General features: G+C 43.3%; 2 non-coding genes across 2 annotated transcripts; both read left to right on the forward strand.

Moving 5' to 3' along the window:
* The first annotated feature begins 2,048 nt into the window (after window positions 1-2,048).
* On the forward strand, window positions 2,049-2,121 carry trnav-cac (transfer RNA valine (anticodon CAC)). Its single transcript has one exon. It is a non-coding gene; the product is annotated as a tRNA-Val (tRNA).
* A 15,877-nt stretch (window positions 2,122-17,998) lies between these two features.
* trnav-cac (transfer RNA valine (anticodon CAC)) lies at window positions 17,999-18,071 on the forward strand. Its single transcript has one exon. It is a non-coding gene; the product is annotated as a tRNA-Val (tRNA).
* Window positions 18,072-19,577: the final 1,506 nt, after the last annotated feature.

The raw sequence follows: 19,577 nt of genomic DNA on the forward strand, positions 1-19,577 counted from the left end.
AATCATAGAGGTTTACAGCATGGAAGGAGTCATTTAAGCCCATCGTATCTGCACCGGCCAACAAATGTCCAGTTTTAGGTGTGTCCCCCTGCACCTTATTGCATTTCATGTGCACATCTCAGAACTTGTTAAATGTGGTGAGGGTTTCTGCCTGCACCACACTTTCAGGCCGTGAGTTTGAGACCCCCACAAACATCTGCATGCAGAATGTTCACTTCAAATCCCCTTTAACCCTTACACTAATTTCTTTTAAATTATGCAGCCTGGTTGTTGACCACTCCACTATGTGAAATAGACCCTTTTAATCAACAATATCTAGGCCCCTCCTTTTTATTTACACCTTAATGCTGTCGCCCATCAGCCTCCTCTGTTCCAAGGAAAACAAACCCATCCTATCCAATCTGTCCTCAGAGCAAAGTTGCTCCACTCCCGGCAACATCTACGTAAATCTCCTCTGTACCCTCTCCAGCGTATTCACGTCCTTCCTTCAATGCGGTGACTAGAACTGCACGCAGTACTCCAGCTGTGGCCTAACCAGAATTGTATACAGTTCTAGCAAAACCCACTTGCTGTTCTGTTCCTTGCTTCTGCCAATAAATGCAACCATTCCATATGACTTCTTAACCAACTTTTCCAACTGACCAGCTACCTTCAGGGATCTGTGGACAAGCAATCCCAGTTACCTTTGTTCCTCTACACTTCTCAATTTCATACCAGTTGATGTGTATAACCCTTTCCTTGTTAGCCCTCCACAAATGCGCGATCTCTCACATCTCTGGATTAAATTCCATTTGCCACTGCTCTACTTCCTTATCAGTTAATTGATTTCTTCCTGGAGTCTCCAGCTTTCTTCTTCATTATCAATCACACTGCCTATTTTAATAACACGTGAAAACTTCGTGATCATAACACCTATATTCAAGTTTAGTTCATTGATAAATACCATAAAAAGCAATGGATCTGGCACTGAAAACTGTGGAACCCCACTGGAAACATCCTTCCAGTCACAAAAACACCCATCAAACATTACCCTTTGCATCCTGCCTCTGAGCCAAATTTGGATCCAATTTGCCACTTCGCCCTCAATCACATGGGCTTTTACTTAGAAAATGCATAATCATTAAATGTTATCCTGCCTTCATGGGAAAACATCATTAATTGACTGATGATCTTCATTTGCACAACTAAAGAAAAGTTAACTGAAGGAGAGTCCTTAATTGAATAACTTAGCTGTGCTCTGCACTTTACCTCTGAATCCATAAACCATTTTGGACACTGTGCTTTAGAAGTCTGCTTCAAAATGTTCATTGCTGGAACCATGTACATGAGACGTTGGAAACAGTGAGATAGACTGTAGTGCAAGGGACTGGTTATTGTGAAACAGCAAAGAAAATATACATTCTGGAAGAATACCATCGAAAAGCAGTGTGGCCCGAACAGCCAAAAAGAAGATGAAGTGCTGAGCCCTTTTCAGCAAAAAATTATTTTCCCAAACATTTCTCCGACCGAATCTTCACAAAACAAAAATTATGCTTTTAAAGTCATTAAACCCGAATTTTCGTGCACCCAAATCTTCTGAATCAGATGCCTCTCGTTGTGCCGACTGAATCCATGTTCCTTTCAATATTCTGCTGACATGCACACTATTAAATGTGCCACTAACTTATAGAATCAAAGAATAAGGGAATGGTTGCAGCCCGTCGAGCCCATGCCAACTCTCAACAAGTCTCACTCCCCTGTCATTTACCCACAGCTGTGCAATTTTTTTCATTCGGATACTAATCCAGCTCCGTTTTGAAAGATAAGATTGAGTCTGACTCCACCGCCCTTTAGAGCAGTGTATTCCAGATTCTAACCACTTGCTGAGGAATGGCCACTCCTGTTCCTATGTATAAAGGCAGAGAAACACGGGATCAATTCCTGCCTCACTCACAACCTTGCTAAATATAGCACCGTCATTCTGTTCTCGTGACACAAGCTCCAGAAGCGTAGTGCAGCTGTTGAGGTTAAAGCTATGGTTATGTTCCCAACAATGTTACTGGCACAGCGTTTCCGTAGTGTAGTGGTTATCACGTTCGCCTCACACGCGAAAGATCCCCAGTTCGAAACCGGGCGGAAACATTATGCAAACGTGTTCAATTAATGATTAGATAAAATTAAATCATTCATATTATTGGTTCAATATTAACAGAGTGCAGTGTATCACGATGCTGGTCCATTTTCTGATTTCTCTCTACAGTTCTGTTCACACTCAAATTCTACACAGTGTCTCTCACTCCCTCCCGTTTCCAGCCCTGACGCTGGAGAAACAATATCTCAAAGCTGCACATTCCGTGCATTCAGGTCAGCTGTGAGAGATTATTAAAGGATCCTGCCACGCCACCACGCTTCACAACAGAAAATTAAAGCCACAAACAAACCCATCGAATAATCGCTCTTCCCCAGCTCCAGAGTGAGTGAGGGCGGGACAAGCCCAAACTTTCGCTCCCACACTCTCCAATCAGCCGCTGCCGGCGGAAAGCGGAGAATGCAGCATCAAACAGCGGTTTACCGCCCTTCACTGGGCTGCAAAATGCCACCGTTCGAGACAACGCTCACCGTACACCGAACAGCAGCCTCATAAGATGCTTCATCTCAGCTTCCTGACTTCGAGCCCCAGCTTGCACGAACACTTCTTCACTGGAAACACCATTAATTATCTGATTGCCACGTTTTGCATCATGAAAGTAATCCTTACCGATAATTATATAATCATAGAGGTTTACAGCATGGAAGGAGACATTTAAGTCCATCGTATCTGCACCGGCCAACAAATGTCCAGTTTTAGGTGTGTCCCCCTGCACCTTATTGCATTTCATGTGCACATCTCAGAACTTGTTAAATGTGGTGAGGGTTTCTGCCTGCACCACACTTTCAGGCCGTGAGTTTGAGACCCCCACAAACATCTGCATGCAGAATGTTCACTTCAAATCCCCCTTAACCCTTACACTAATTTCTTTTAAATTATGCAGCCTGGTTGTTGACCACTCCACTATGTGAAATAGACCCTTTTAATCAACAATATCTAGGCCCCTCCTTTTTATTTACACCTTAATGCTGTCGCCCATCAGCCTCCTCTGTTCCAAGGAAAACAAACCCATCCTATCCAATCTGTCCTCAGAGCAAAGTTGCTCCACTCCCGGCAACATCTACGTAAATCTCCTCTGTACCCTCTCCAGCGTATTCACGTCCTTCCTTCAATGCGGTGACTAGAACTGCACGCAGTACTCCAGCTGTGGCCTAACCAGAATTGTATACAGTTCTAGCAAAACCCACTTGCTGTTCTGTTCCTTGCTTCTGCCAATAAATGCAACCATTCCATATGACTTCTTAACCAACTTTTCCAACTGACCAGCTACCTTCAGGGATCTGTGGACAAGCAATCCCAGTTACCTTTGTTCCTCTACACTTCTCAATTTCATACCAGTTGATGTGTATTCCCTTTCCTTGTTAGCCCTCCACAAATGCGCGATGTCTCACATCTCTGGATTAAATTCCATTTGCCACTGCTCTACCCCCTGATCAGTTGATTGATATCTTCCTGGAGTCTCCAGCTTTCTTCTTCATTATCAATCACACTGCCTATTTTAATAACACCTGAAAACTTCGTAATCATAACACCTATATTCAAGTTTAGTTCATTGATAAATAGCATAAAAAGCAATGGATCTGGCACTGAAAACTGTGGAACCCCACTGGAAACATCCTTCCAGTCACAAAAACACCCATCAAACATTACCCTTTGCTTCCTGCCTCTGAGCCAAATTTGGATCCAATTTGCCACTTCGCCCTGAATCACATGGGCTTTTACTTAGAAAATGCATAATCATTAAATGTTATCCTGCCTTCATAGGAAAACATCATTAATTGACTGATGATCTTCTCGTTGTGCCGACTGAATCCATGTCCCTTTCAATATTCTGCTGACATGCACACTATTAAATGTGCCACTAACTTATAGAATCAAAGAATAAGGGAATGGATGCAGCCCGTCGAGCCCATGCCAACTCTCAACAAGTCTCACTCCCCTGTCACTTACCCACAGCTGTGCAATTTTTTTCATTCGGATACTTATCCAACTCCGTTTTGAAAGATAAGATTGAGTCTGACTCCACCGCCCTTTAGAGAAGTGTATTCCAGATTCTAACCACTTGCTGAGGAATGGCCACTCCTGTTCCTATGTATAAAGGCAGAGAAACACGGGATCAATTCCTGCCACACTCACAACCTTGCTAAATATAGCACCGTCATTCTTTTCTCGTGACACAAGCTCCAGAAGTGTAGTCCAGCTGTTGAGTTTAAAGCTCTGGTTATGTTCCCCACGGTGTTACTGCTACAGCGTTTCCGTAGTGTAGTGGTTATCACGTTCGCCAAACACGCGCAAGGTGCCCGGTTCGAAATCGGGTGGAAACATTATGCAAACGTGTTCAATTAATGATTAGATAAAATTAAATCATTCATATTGGTGGTACAATGTTAACAGAGTGCAGTGTCTCACGATGCTGTTCCATTTGCTGATTTCTCTCTACAGTTCTGTCCACTCTCAAATTCTGCACAGTGTCTCTCACTCCCTCCCATGCCGCATTGATCCTGCCATGCCGCCACGCTTCACAACAGAAAATTAAAGCCACAAACAAACCCATCGACTAATCACTATTCCCCAGCTCCAGAGTGAGTGAGGGCGGGACAAGCCCTAACTTCCGCTCCAACACTCTCCAATCAGCCGCTGCCGGCGGAAAGCGGAAAATGCAGCATCAAACAGCGGTTTACCGCCCTTCATTGGGCTGCAAAATGCCACCGTTCGAGACAACGCTCCCCGTACACCGAACAGCAGCCTCATAAGATGCTTCATCTCAGCTTCCTGAGTTCGAGCCCCAGCTTGCACGAACACTTCTTCACTGGAAACACCATTAATTATCTGATTGCCACGTTTTGCATCATGAAAGTAAGCCTAACCAATAATTTCTAATCATAGAGGTTTACAGCTTGGAAGGAGTCATATAAGCCCATCGTATCTGCACCGGCCAACAAATGCCCAGTTTGAGGCGTGTACCCCTGCACCTTATTGCATTTCATGTGCACATCTAAGAACTTGTTAAATGTGGTGATGGTTTCTGCCTGCACCACACTTTCAGGCAGTGAGTTTGAGACCCACATACACATCTGCATGCAGAATGTTCACTTCAAATCCCCTTTAACCCTTACACTAATTACTTTTAAATTATGCAGCCTGGTTGTTGACCACTCCACTCTGTGAAATAGAACCTTTCAATCGACAATATCTAGGCCCCTCCTATTTTTATAAACCTCAATGCTGTCGCCCATCAGCCTCCTCTGTTCCAAGGAAAACAAACCCATCCTATCCAATCTGTCCTCATAGCAAAGTTGCTCCACTCCCGGCAACATCTACGTAAATCTCCTCTGTACCCTCTCCAGCGTATTCACGTCCTTCCTTCAATGCGGTGACTAGAACTGCACGCAGTACTCCAGCTGTGGCCTAACCAGAATTTTATACAGTTCTAGCATAACCCACTTGCTGTTCTGTTCCTTGCTTCTGCCAATAAATGCAACCATTCCATATGACTTCTTAAACAACTTTTCCAACTGGCCAGCTACCTTCAGGGATCTGTGGATAAGCAATCCCAGTTACCTTTGTTCCTCTACACTTCTCAATGTCATACCAGTTGATGTGTATTCCCTTTCCTTGTTAGCCCTCCACAAATGCGCGATCTCTCACATCTCTGGATTAAATTCCATTTGCCACTGCTCTACCCCCTTATCAGTTGATTGATATCTTCCTGGAGTCTCCAGCTTTCTTCTTCATTATCAACCCACTGCCTATTTCAATAACACCTGAAAACTTCGTAATCATAACACCTATATTCAAGTTTAGATCATTGATAAATACCATAAAAAGCAATGGATCTGGCACTGAAAACTGTGGAACCCCACTGGAAACATCCTTCCAGTCACAAAAACACCCATCAAACATTACCCTTTGCTTCCTGCCTCTGAGCCAAATTTGGATCCAATTTGCCACTTCGCCCTGAATCACATGGGCTTTTACTTAGAAAATGCATAATCATTAAATGTTATCCTGCCTTCATAGGAAAACATCATTAATTGACTGATGATCTTCATTTGCACAACTAAAGAAATGTTAACTGAAGGAGAGTCCTTAATTGAATAACTTATCTGTGCTCTGCACTTTACTTCTGAATCTATAAAAAATTTTGGACACTGTGCTTTAGAAGTCTGCTTCAAAATGTTCATTGCTGGTAACATGTACATGAGACGTTGGAAACAGTGAGACAGACTGTAGTGCAAGGGACTGGTTCTTGTGAAACAGGAAAGAAAATATACATTCTGGAAGAATACCATCGAAAAGAATTGTGGCCCTAACAGCCAAAAAGAAGATGAAGTGCTGAGCCCTTTTCAGCAAAAAATTATTTTCCCAAACATTTCTCTGACCGAATCTTCACAAAACAAAAATGATGCTTTTAAAGTCATTAAACCCGAATTTTCGTGCACCCGAATCTTCTGAATCAGATGCCTCTCGTTGTGCCGACTGAATCCATGTCACTTTCAATATTCTACTGACATGCACACTATTAAATGTGCCACTAACTTATAGAATCAAAGAATAAGGGAATGGTTGAAGCCCGTCGAGCCCATGCCAACTCTCAACAAGTCTCACTCCCCTGTGATTTACCCACAGCTGTGCAATTTCTTTCATTCGGATACTTATCCAACTCCGTTTTGAAAGATAAGATTGAGTCTGACTCCACCGCGCTTTAGAGCAGTGTATTCCAGATTCTAACCACTTGCTGAGGAATGGCCACTCCTGTTCCTATGTATAAAGGCAGAGAAACACGCGATCAATTCCTGCCACACTCACAACCTTGCTAAATATAGCACCGTCATTCTATTCTCGTGACACAAGCTCCAGAAGTGTAGTCCAGCTGTTGAGGTTAAAGCTCTGGTTATGTTCCCAACAATGTTACTGCCACAGCGTTTCCGTAGTGTAGTGGTTATCACTTTCGCCTCACACGTGAAAGTTCCCTGGGTGGAAACATTATGCAAACGTGTTCAATTAATGATTAGATAAAATCAAATCATTCATATTAGTGGTTCAATATTAACAGAGTGCAGTGTCTCACGATGCTGTTCCATTTGCTGATTTCTCTCTGCAGTTCTGTCCACACTCAAATTCTACACAGTGTATCTCACTCCCTCCCGTTTCCAGCCCTGACGCTGGAGAAACCATATCTCAAAGCTGCACATTCCGTGCATTCAGGTCAGCTGTGAGAGATTATTAAAGGATCCTGCCACGCCACCACGCTTCACAACAGAAAATTAAAGCCACAAACAAACCCATCGACTAATCGCTCTTCCCCAGCTCCAGAGTGAGTGAGGGCGGGACAAGCCCTAACTTCCGCTCCCACACTCTCCAATCAGCCGCTGCCGGCGGAAAACGGAGAATGCAGCATCAAACAGCGGTTTACCACCCTTCACTGGGCTGCAAAATGCCACCATTCGAGAGAACGCTCCCCGTACACCGAACAGCAGTCTCATAAGATGCATCATCTCAGCTTCCTGAGTTCGAGCCCCAGCTTGCACGAACACTTCTTCAATGGAAACACCATTAATTATCTGATTGCCACGTTTTGCATCATGAAAGTAATCCTAACCGATAATTATATAATCATAGAGGTTTACAGCATGGAAGGAGTCATTTAAGCCCATCGTATCTGCACCGGCCAACAAATGCCCAGTTTTAGGTGTGTACCCCTGCACCTTATTGCATTTCATGTGCACATCTAAGAACTTGTTAAATGTGGTGAGTGTTTCTGCCTGCACCACACTTTCAGGCAGTGAGTTTGAGACCCTCACAAACATCTGCATGCAGAATGTTCACTTCAAATCCCCTTTAACCTTGACACTAATTTCTTTGAAATTATGCAGCCTGGTTTTTGAACACTCCACTATGTGAAATAGACCCTTTTAATCAACAATATCTAGGCCCCTCCTATTTTTATACACCTCAATGCTGTCGCCCATCAGCCTCCTCTGTTCCAAGGAAAACAAACCCATCCTATCCAATCTGTCCTCATAGCAAAGTTGCTCCACTCCCGGCAACATCTACGTAAATCTCCTCTGTACCCTCTCCAGTGTATTCACGTTCTTCCTTCAATGCGGTGACCAGAACTGCACGCAGTACTCCAGCTGTGGCCTAACCAGAATTTTATACAGTTCTAGCATAACCCACTTGCTGTTCCGTTCCTTGCTTCTGCCAATAAATGCAACCATTCCATATGACTTCTTAACGAACTTTTCCAACTGGCCAGCTACCTTCAGGGATCTGTGGACAAGCAATCCCAGTTACCTTTGTTCCTCTACACTTCTCAATGTCATACCAGTTGATGTGTATTCCCTTTACTTGTTAGCCCTCCACAAATGCACGATCTCTCACATCTCTGGATTAAATTACATTTGCCACTGCTCTACCCCCTTATCAGTTGATTGATATCTTCCTGGAGTCTCCAGCTTTCTTCTTCATTATCAACCACACTGCCTATTTTAATAACACCTGAAAACTTCGTAATCATAACACCTATATTCAAGTTTAGATCATTGATAAATACCATAAAAAGCAATGGATCTGGCACTGAAAACTGTGGAACCCCACTGGAAACATCCTTCCAGTCACAAAAACACCCATCAAACATTACCCTTTGCTTCCTGCCTCTGAGCCAAATTTGGATCCAATTTGCCACTTCGCCCTGAATCACATGGGCTTTTACTTAGAAAATTCATAATCATTAAATGTTATCCTGCCTTCATGGGAAAACATCATTAATTGACTGATGATCTTCATTTGCACAACTAAAGAAATGTTAACTGAAGGAGAGTCCTTAATTGAATAACTTATCTGTGCTCTGCACTTTACCTCTGAATCCATAAACCATTTTGGACACTGTGCTTTAGAAGTGTGCTTCAAAATGTTCCTTGCTGGTAACATGTACATGAGACGTTGGAAACAGTGAGATAGACTGTAGTGCAAGGGACTGGTTATTGTGAAACAGCAAAGAAAATATACATTCTGGAAGAATACTATGGAAAAGAAGTGTGGCCCTAACAGCCAAAAAGAAGATGAAGTGCTGAGGTCTTTTCAGTAAAAAATTCTTTTCCCAAACATTTCTCTGACCGAATCTTCACAAAACAAAAATGAAGCTTTTAAAGTCATTAAACCCGAATTTATGTGCACCCAAATCTTCTGAATCAGATGCCTCTCGTTGTGCCGACTGAATCCATGTCCCTTCCAATATTCTGCTGACATGCACACTACTAAATGTGCCACTAACTTATACAATCAAAGAATAAGGGAATGGTTGCAGCCCGTCGAGCTCATGCCAACTCTCAACAAGTCTCACTCCCCTGTCATTTACCCACAGCTGTGCAATTTCTTTCATTCGGATACTGATCAAACTCCGTTTTGAAAGATAAGATTGAGTCTGACTCCACCGCGCTTTAGCGCAGTGTATTCCAGATTCTAACCACTTGCTGAGGAATGGCCACTCCTGTTCCTATGTATAAAGGCAGAGAAACACGCGATCAATTCCTGCCACACTCACAACCTTGCTAAATATAGCACCGTCATTCTATTCTCATGACACAAGCTCCAGAAGTGTGGTCCAGCTGTTGAGGTTAAAGCTCTGGTTATGTTCCCAACAATGTTACTGCCACAGCGTTTCCGTAGTGTAGTGGTTATCACTTTCGCCTCACACGCGAAAGGTCCCTGGGTGGAAACATTATGCAAACGTGTTCAATTAATGATAAGATAAAATTAAATCATTCTTTTGAGTGGTTCAATATTAACAGAGTGCAGTGTCTCACGATGCTGTTCCATTTACTGTTTTCTCTCTACAGTTCTGTACACACTCAAATTCTACACAGTGTCTCTCACTCCCTCCCGTTTCCAGCCCTGACGCTGGAGAAACCATATCTCAAAGCTGCACATTCCGTGCATTCAGGTCAGCTGTGAGAGATTATTAAAGGATCCTGCCACACCGCCACGCTTCACAACAGAAAATTAAAGCCACAAACAAACCCATCGACTAATCGCTCTTCCCCAGCTCCAGAGTGAGTGAGGGCGGGACAAGCCCTAACTTCCGCTCCCACACTCTCCAATCAACCACTGCCGGCGGAAAGCGGAAAATGCAGCATCAAACAGCGGTTTACCGCCCTTCACTGGGCTGCAAAATGCCACCGTTCGAAACAACGCTCCCCGTGCACCGAACAGCAGCCTCATAAGATGCTTCATCTCAGCTTCGTGAGTTCGAACCCGAGCTTGCACGAACACTTCTTCACTGGAAACACCATTAATTATCTGATTGCCACGTTTTGCATCATGAAAGTAATCCTAACTGATAATTATATAATCATAGAGATTTACAGCATGGAAGGAGTCATTTAATCCCATCGTATCTGCACCGGCCAACAAATGCCCAGTTTTAGGTGTGTACCCCTGCACCTTATTGCATTTCATGTGCACATCTAAAAACTTGTTAAATGTGGTGAGGGTTTCGGCCTGCACCACACTTTCAGGCAGTGAGTTTGAGACCCCCACAAACATCTGCATGCAGAATGTTCACTTCAAATCCCCTTTAACCCTTACACTAATTACTTTTAAATTATGCAGCCTGGTTGTTGACCACTCCGCTATGTGAAATAGACACTTCTAATCAATAATATCTAGGCCCCTCCTATTTTTATACACCTCAATGCTGTCGCCCATCAGCTTCCTCTGTTCTAAGGAAAACAAACCCATCCTATCCAATCTGTCCTCATAGCAAAGTTGCTCCACTTCCGGCAACATCTACGTAAATCTCCTCTGTACCCTCTCCAGCGTATTCACGTTCTTCCTTCAATGCGGTGACCAGAACTGCACGCAGTACTCCAGCTGTGGACCAAACAGACTTTTATACAGTTCTAGCTTAAGCCACTTGCTGTTCTGTTCCTTGCTTCTGCCAATAAATGCAACCATTCCATATGACTTCTTTTCCAACTTTTCCAACTTGCCAGCTACCTTCAGGGATCTGTGGACATGCAATCCCAGTTACCTTTGTTCCTCTACACTTCTCAATGTCATACCAGTTGATGTGTATTCCCTTTCCTTGTTAACCCTCCACAAATGCGCGATCTCTCACATCTCTGGATTAAATTCCATTTGCCACTGCTCTACCCCCTTATCAGTTGATTGATATCTTCCTGGAGTCTCCAGCTTTCTTCTTCATTATCAACCCACTGCCGATTTTAATAACACCTGAAAATTTCGGAATCATAACACATATATTCAAGTTTAGATCATTGATAAATACCATAAAAAGCAATGGATCTGGCACTGAAAACTGCGGAACCCAACTGGAAACATCCTTCCAGTCACAAAAACACCCATCAAACATTAGCCTTTCCTTCCTGCCTCTGAGCCAAATTTGGATCCAATTTGCCACTTCGCCCTGAATCACATGGGCTTTTACTTAGAAAATGCATAATCATTAAATGTTATCCTGCCTTCATGGGAAAACATCATTATTTGACTGATGATCTTCATTTGCACAACTAAAGAAATGTTAACTGAAGGAGAGTCCTTAATTGAATAACTTATCTGTGCTCTGCACTTTACCTCTGAATCCATAAACCATTTTTGACACTGTGCTTTAGAAGTCTGCTTCAAAATGTTCATTGCTGGTAACATGTACATGAAACGTTGGAAACAGTGAGATAGACTGCAGTGCAAGGGACTGGTTATTGTGAAACAGCAAAGAAAATATACATTCTGGAAGAATACCATCGAAAAGAAGTGTGACCCAAGCAGCCAAAAAGAAGATGAAGTGCTGAGCCCTTTTCAGCAAAAAATTATTTTCCCAAACATTTCTCTGACCGAATCTTCACAAAACAAAAATGATGCTTTTAAAGTCATTAAACCCGAATTGCCGTGCACCCGAATCTTCTGAATCAGATGCTTCTCGTTGTGCCGACTGCATCCATGTCCCTTTCAATATTCTGCTGACATGCACACTATTAAATGTGCCACTAACTTATAGAATCAAAGAATAAGGGAATGGTTGCAGCCCGTCGAGCCCTTGCAAACTCTCAACAAGTCTCACCCCCCTGTCATTTACCCACAGCTGTGCAATTTTTTTCATTCGGATACTTATCCAACTCCGTTTTGAAAGATAAGATTGAGTCTGACTCCACCTGCCTTTAGAGCAGTGTATTCCAGATTCTAACCACTTGCTGAGGAATGGCCACTCCTGTTCCTATGTATAAAGGCAGAGAAACACGGGATCAATTCCTGCCTCACTCACAACCTTGCTAAATATAGCACCGTCATTCTATTCTCATGACACAAGCTCCAGAAGTGTAGTCCAGCTGTTGAGGTTAAAGCTCTGGTTATGTTCCCAACAATGTTACTGCCACAGCGTTTCCGTAGTGTAGTGGTTATCACTTTCGCCTCACACGTGAAAGTTCCCTGGGTGGAAACATTATGCAAACGTGTTCAATTAATGATTAGATAAAATCAAATCATTCATATTAGTGGTTCAATATTAACAGAGTGCAGTGTCTCACGATGCTGTTCCATTTGCTGATTTCTCTCTGCAGTTCTGTCCACACTCAAATTCTACACAGTGTATCTCACTCCCTCCCGTTTCCAGCCCTGACGCTGGAGAAACCATATCTCAAAGCTGCACATTCCGTGCATTCAGGTCAGCTGTGAGAGATTATTAAAGGATCCTGCCACGCCACCACGCTTCACAACAGAAAATTAAAGCCACAAACAAACCCATCGACTAATCGCTCTTCCCCAGCTCCAGAGTGAGTGAGGGCGGGACAAGCCCTAACTTCCGCTCCCACACTCTCCAATCAGCCGCTGCCGGCGGAAAACGGAGAATGCAGCATCAAACAGCGGTTTACCACCCTTCACTGGGCTGCAAAATGCCACCATTCGAGAGAACGCTCCCCGTACACCGAACAGCAGTCTCATAAGATGCATCATCTCAGCTTCCTGAGTTCGAGCCCCAGCTTGCACGAACACTTCTTCAATGGAAACACCATTAATTATCTGATTGCCACGTTTTGCATCATGAAAGTAATCCTAACCGATAATTATATAATCATAGAGGTTTACAGCATGGAAGGAGTCATTTAAGCCCATCGTATCTGCACCGGCCAACAAATGCCCAGTTTTAGGTGTGTACCCCTGCACCTTATTGCATTTCATGTGCACATCTAAGAACTTGTTAAATGTGGTGAGTGTTTCTGCCTGCACCACACTTTCAGGCAGTGAGTTTGAGACCCTCACAAACATCTGCATGCAGAATGTTCACTTCAAATCCCCTTTAACCTTGACACTAATTTCTTTGAAATTATGCAGCCTGGTTTTTGAACACTCCACTATGTGAAATAGACCCTTTTAATCAACAATATCTAGGCCCCTCCTATTTTTATACACCTCAATGCTGTCGCCCATCAGCCTCCTCTGTTCCAAGGAAAACAAACCCATCCTATCCAATCTGTCCTCATAGCAAAGTTGCTCCACTCCCGGCAACATCTACGTAAATCTCCTCTGTACCCTCTCCAGTGTATTCACGTTCTTCCTTCAATGCGGTGACCAGAACTGCACGCAGTACTCCAGCTGTGGCCTAACCAGAATTTTATACAGTTCTAGCATAACCCACTTGCTGTTCCGTTCCTTGCTTCTGCCAATAAATGCAACCATTCCATATGACTTCTTAACGAACTTTTCCAACTGGCCAGCTACCTTCAGGGATCTGTGGACAAGCAATCCCAGTTACCTTTGTTCCTCTACACTTCTCAATGTCATACCAGTTGATGTGTATTCCCTTTACTTGTTAGCCCTCCACAAATGCACGATCTCTCACATCTCTGGATTAAATTACATTTGCCACTGCTCTACCCCCTTATCAGTTGATTGATATCTTCCTGGAGTCTCCAGCTTTCTTCTTCATTATCAACCACACTGCCTATTTTAATAACACCTGAAAACTTCGTAATCATAACACCTATATTCAAGTTTAGATCATTGATAAATACCATAAAAAGCAATGGATCTGGCACTGAAAACTGTGGAACCCCACTGGAAACATCCTTCCAGTCACAAAAACACCCATCAAACATTACCCTTTGCTTCCTGCCTCTGAGCCAAATTTGGATCCAATTTGCCACTTCGCCCTGAATCACATGGGCTTTTACTTAGAAAATTCATAATCATTAAATGTTATCCTGCCTTCATGGGAAAACATCATTAATTGACTGATGATCTTCATTTGCACAACTAAAGAAATGTTAACTGAAGGAGAGTCCTTAATTGAATAACTTATCTGTGCTCTGCACTTTACCTCTGAATCCATAAACCATTTTGGACACTGTGCTTTAGAAGTGTGCTTCAAAATGTTCCTTGCTGGTAACATGTACATGAGACGTTGGAAACAGTGAGATAGACTGTAGTGCAAGGGACTGGTTATTGTGAAACAGCAAAGAAAATATACATTCTGGAAGAATACTATGGAAAAGAAGTGTGGCCCTAACAGCCAAAAAGAAGATGAAGTGCTGAGGTCTTTTCAGTAAAAAATTCTTTTCCCAAACATTTCTCTGACCGAATCTTCACAAAACAAAAATGAAGCTTTTAAAGTCATTAAACCCGAATTTATGTGCACCCAAATCTTCTGAATCAGATGCCTCTCGTTGTGCCGACTGAATCCATGTCCCTTCCAATATTCTGCTGACATGCACACTACTAAATGTGCCACTAACTTATACAATCAAAGAATAAGGGAATGGTTGCAGCCCGTCGAGCTCATGCCAACTCTCAACAAGTCTCACTCCCCTGTCATTTACCCACAGCTGTGCAATTTCTTTCATTCGGATACTGATCAAACTCCGTTTTGAAAGATAAGATTGAGTCTGACTCCACCGCGCTTTAGCGCAGTGTATTCCAGATTCTAACCACTTGCTGAGGAATGGCCACTCCTGTTCCTATGTATAAAGGCAGAGAAACACGCGATCAATTCCTGCCACACTCACAACCTTGCTAAATATAGCACCGTCATTCTATTCTCATGACACAAGCTCCAGAAGTGTGGTCCAGCTGTTGAGGTTAAAGCTCTGGTTATGTTCCCAACAATGTTACTGCCACAGCGTTTCCGTAGTGTAGTGGTTATCACTTTCGCCTCACACGCGAAAGGTCCCTGGGTGGAAACATTATGCAAACGTGTTCAATTAATGATAAGATAAAATTAAATCATTCTTTTGAGTGGTTCAATATTAACAGAGTGCAGTGTCTCACGATGCTATTCCATTTACTGTTTTCTCTCTACAGTTCTGTACACACTCAAATTCTACACAGTGTCTCTCACTCCCTCCCGTTTCCAGCCCTGACGCTGGAGAAACCATATCTCAAAGCTGCACATTCCGTGCATTCAGGTCAGCTGTGAGAGATTATTAAAGGATCCTGCCACACCACCACGCTTCACAACAGAAAATTAAAGCCACAAACAAACCCATCGACTAATCGCTCTTCCCCAGCTCCAGAGTGAGTGAGGGCGGGACAAGCCCTAACTTCCGCTCCCACACTCTCCAATCAACCACTGCCGGCGGAAAGCGGAAAATGCAGCATCAAACAGCGGTTTACCGCCCTTCACTGGGCTGCAAAATGCCACCGTTCGAAACAACGCTCCCCGTGCACCGAACAGCAGCCTCATAAGATGCTTCATCTCAGCTTCGTGAGTTCGAACCCGAGCTTGCACGAACACTTCTTCACTGGAAACACCATTAATTATCTGATTGCCACGTTTTGCATCATGAAAGTAATCCTAACTGATAATTATATAATCATAGAGATTTACAGCATGGAAGGAGTCATTTAATCCCATCGTATCTGCACCGGCCAACAAATGCCCAGTTTTAGGTGTGTACCCCTGCACCTTATTGCATTTCATGTGCACATCTAAAAACTTGTTAAATGTGGTGAGGGTTTCGGCCTGCACCACACTTTCAGGCAGTGAGTTTGAGACCCCCACAAACATCTGCATGCAGAATGTTCACTTCAAATCCCCTTTAACCCTTACACTAATTACTTTTAAATTATGCAGCCTGGTTGTTGACCACTCCGCTATGTGAAATAGACACTTCTAATCAATAATATCTAGGCCCCTCCTATTTTTATACACCTCAATGCTGTCGCCCATCAGCTTCCTCTGTTCTAAGGAAAACAAACCCATCCTATCCAATCTGTCCTCATAGCAAAGTTGCTCCACTTCCGGCAACATCTACGTAAATCTCCTCTGTACCCTCTCCAGCGTATTCACGTTCTTCCTTCAATGCGGTGACCAGAACTGCACGCAGTACTCCAGCTGTGGACCAAACAGACTTTTATACAGTTCTAGCTTAAGCCACTTGCTGTTCTGTTCCTTGCTTCTGCCAATAAATGCAACCATTCCATATGACTTCTTTTCCAACTTTTCCAACTTGCCAGCTACCTTCAGGGATCTGTGGACATGCAATCCCAGTTACCTTTGTTCCTCTACACTTCTCAATGTCATACCAGTTGATGTGTATTCCCTTTCCTTGTTAACCCTCCACAAATGCGCGATCTCTCACATCTCTGGATTAAATTCCATTTGCCACTGCTCTACCCCCTTATCAGTTGATTGATATCTTCCTGGAGTCTCCAGCTTTCTTCTTCATTATCAACCCACTGCCGATTTTAATAACACCTGAAAATTTCGGAATCATAACACCTATATTCAAGTTTAGATCATTGATAAATACCATAAAAAGCAATGGATCTGGCACTGAAAACTGCGGAACCCAACTGGAAACATCCTTCCAGTCACAAAAACACCCATCAAACATTAGCCTTTCCTTCCTGCCTCTGAGCCAAATTTGGATCCAATTTGCCACTTCGCCCTGAATCACATGGGCTTTTACTTAGAAAATGCATAATCATTAAATGTTATCCTGCCTTCATGGGAAAACATCATTATTTGACTGATGATCTTCATTTGCACAACTAAAGAAATGTTAACTGAAGGAGAGTCCTTAATTGAATAACTTATCTGTGCTCTGCACTTTACCTCTGAATCCATAAACCATTTTTGACACTGTGCTTTAGAAGTCTGCTTCAAAATGTTCATTGCTGGTAACATGTACATGAAACGTTGGAAACAGTGAGATAGACTGCAGTGCAAGGGACTGGTTATTGTGAAACAGCAAAGAAAATATACATTCTGGAAGAATACCATCGAAAAGAAGTGTGACCCAAGCAGCCAAAAAGAAGATGAAGTGCTGAGCCCTTTTCAGCAAAAAATTATTTTCCCTAACATTTCTCTGACCGAATCTTCACAAAACAAAAATGATGCTTTTAAAGTCATTAAACCCGAATTGCCGTGCACCCGAATCTTCTGAATCAGATGCTTCTCGTTGTGCCGACTGCATCCATGTCCCTTTCAATATTCTGCTGACATGCACACTATTAAATGTGCCACTAACTTATAGAATCAAAGAATAAGGGAATGGTTGCAGCCCGTCGAGCCCTTGCAAACTCTCAACAAGTCTCACCCCCCTGTCATTTACCCACAGCTGTGCAATTTTTTTCATTCGGATACTTATCCAACTCCGTTTTGAAAGATAAGATTGAGTCTGACTCCACCTGCCTTTAGAGCAGTGTATTCCAGATTCTAACCACTTGCTGAGGAATGGCCACTCCTGTTCCTATGTATAAAGGCAGAGAAACACGGGATCAATTCCTGCCTCACTCACAACCTTGCGAAATATAGCACCGTCATTCTATTCTCGTGACACAAGCTCCAAAAGTGTAGTCCAGCTGTTGAGGTTAAAGCTCTGGTTATGTTCCCAACAATGTTACTGCCACAGCGTTTCCGTAGTGTAGTGGTTATCACGTTCGCCTCACACGCGCAAGGTCCCCGGTTCGAAACCGGGCGGAAACATTATGCAAACGTGTTCAATTAATGATTAGATAAAATTAAATCATTCAGATTAGTGGTTCAATATTAACAGAGTGCAGTGTCACACGATGCTGGTCCATTTGCTGATTTCTCTCTGCAGCTCTGTTCACACTCACATTCTACACATTGTCTCTCACTCCCTCCCGTTTCCAGCCCTGACGCTGGAGAAACCATATCTCAAAGCTGCACATTCTGTGCATTCAGCTCAGCTGTGAGAGATTATTTAAGGATCCTGCCACGCCACCACGCTTCACAACAGAAAATTAAAGCCACAAACAAACCCATCGACTTATCGCTCTTCCGCAGCTCCAGAGTGAGTGAGGGCGGGACAAGCCCTAACTTCCGCTCCCACACTCTCCAATCAGCGGCTGCCGGCGGAAAGCGGAGAATGCAGCATCAAACAGCGGTTTACCGCCCTTCACTGGGCTGCAAAATGCCACCGTTCGAGACAACGCTCCCCGTACACCAAACAGCAGCCTCATAAGATGCTTCATCTCAGCTTCCTGAGTTCGAGCCCCAGCTTGCACGAACACTTCTTCACTGGAAACACCATTAATTATCTGATTGCCACGTTTTGCATCATGAAAGTAATCCTAACCGATAATTATATAATCATAGAGGTTTACAGCATGGAAGGAGTCATTTAAGCCCATCGTATCTGCACCGGCCAACAAATGCCCAGTTTTAGGTGTGTACCCCTGCACCTTATTGCATTTCATGTGCACATCTCAGTACTTGTTAAATGTGGTGAGGGTTTCTGCCTGCACCACACTTTCAGGCAGTGAGTTTGAGACCCCAAAAACATCTGCATGCAGAATGTTCACTTCAAATCCCCTTTAACCCTTACACTAATTACTTTTAAATTATGCAGCCTGGTTGTTGACCACTCCACTATGTGAAATAGACCCTTTTAATCAACAATATCTAGGCCCCTCCTTTTTATTTACACCTTAATGCTGTCGCCCATCAGCCTCCTCTGTTCCAAGGAAAACAAACCCATCCTATCCAATCTGTCCTCATAGCAAAGTTGCTCCACTCCCGGCAACATCTACGTAAATCTCCTCTGTACCCTCTCCAGCGTATTCACGTCCTTCCTTCAATGCGGTGACTAGAACTGCACGCAGTACTCCAGCTGTGGCCTAACCAGAATTTTATACAGTTCTAGCAAAACCCACTTGCTGTTCTGTTCCTTGCTTCTGCCAATAAATGCAACCATTCCATATGACTTCTTAACCAACTTTTCCAACTGACCAGCTACCTTCAGGGATCTGTGGACAAGCAATCCCAGTTACCTTTGTTCCTCTACACTTCTCAATGTCATACCAGTTGATGTGTATTCCCTTTCCTTGTTAGCCCTCCACAAATGCGCGATCTCTCACATCTCTGGATTAAATTCCATTTGCCACTGCTCTACCCCCTTATCAGTTGATTGATATCTTCCTGGAGTCACCAGCTTTCTTCTTCATTATCAACCCACTGCCTATTTTA

This window comes from Pristiophorus japonicus, chromosome 3 (genome assembly GCF_044704955.1).
Source record: "Pristiophorus japonicus isolate sPriJap1 chromosome 3, sPriJap1.hap1, whole genome shotgun sequence".
Taxonomy (NCBI): Eukaryota; Metazoa; Chordata; class Chondrichthyes; family Pristiophoridae; genus Pristiophorus; species Pristiophorus japonicus.